Below are 1,383 nucleotides of genomic sequence, written 5' to 3' on the forward strand. Positions count from 1 at the left end.
AAAACATCCCCTCTGAGATTAAAGAGCAATGGTTTCAGAAATTGGCGGTAATTAATTTTTTTTTAGTTTCAAACTTTTTTAGCGAGTTTATATCTTCTATTTTGATTAACTAATTTTAAAGTTTCTTTGTGCAGTTGCACTTTATATGGGACCCCTCTCACGATGCCCTCATTAGAAAGATCTACGACTATTGAATGGGTTGGCGGCTGCAGCAGATGCTGGAGGATGTTCGTGAGGGGCGGGACCACCTGACAACTTGAATCCGACCGGAAATAAGGAAGGCTCTGTAGTTCACTGGAAGACTAATGAGGGGTTCAAGCATCGATATTTCACCAACAGAGCTAACAAAGCATCAGCCAGGTCGTTCAAGTATACCAGTGGCTCAACAATCTTCACCAAAACTAAGGTCAGGCTGGTATATAGTATGTTTAATTTTGTTATTAACTTAGTTATATTCTTTTACATATCATTACTAGGCATCCTAGCCTTATTGTTTCAATGCAACATGTGCAGTCGAAGTCATTAGATCGTGAGGCGACATTGGTAGAGATGTTCAAGTACACCCACATGCTGAAGGAGAACAAAGCGAGATTTGCTGATCAGCGGTCTCAGGATCATTATGTGAGTAAACATACATCTGATCTTCTAATATAAAATTAGAGATTAACTGTATAGCTGTCGTACTAATCACAATAACATGTATTATACATGAGTCCTACACATAGGGACTAGAGGCTGTGACCCAGTAATCTCAGCAAAGTGGGGAGGATGCTGTCGATGGATCTACTGCTTTAGTCGTCAATCCCGAAGCAGTTTGGCCCAAGACCGCCTCAGCACCGTATAAGAACCACGTATACGGAATGGGGTCGTTCTTCGCTAACAGCCTCCACACCTCCACGTTGAGACCATCGTCCGCCTCTGCTACCGGTCGAGTCGTCGAACCCGAGGAAGGCATCGATTTGAGGCTGCAGGTGCAGGAGCTCACCTGCAGTCTTTACCAGTAGGCTCAGAAATTGAACGATTATCGAGAGAGGTATTAAGAGATCCTCACATGCGTGATGGACACGGATGACCTCAGGCTGGAGTGGAGCGAGCAGCTGGAGCGGCTTCAGCGGATGGAGGCTCAGATGGAGGTATACCAGGCTCAGATGCGCGCCGCTGGCATCATCCCTGTTGGTGGCACACAGACATCACCGCCTTCTATGCTGCCTCATTAGAGTTATAGGAACAACAACGACAACAAGGACTACCTGGATCTTTAGTGATTAGTGTTTCGCTTTATTATTTCATTGTATTTATTTGATTTACTTGACTTTTAATTTATTTGAATATTTTATTATTTATTATAGATTTTTGATTTTTATTACTTATAAATTAATCATT

The sequence above is a fragment of the Arachis ipaensis genome, chromosome B10 (assembly GCF_000816755.2).
Source record: "Arachis ipaensis cultivar K30076 chromosome B10, Araip1.1, whole genome shotgun sequence".
Taxonomy (NCBI): Eukaryota; Viridiplantae; Streptophyta; class Magnoliopsida; order Fabales; family Fabaceae; genus Arachis; species Arachis ipaensis.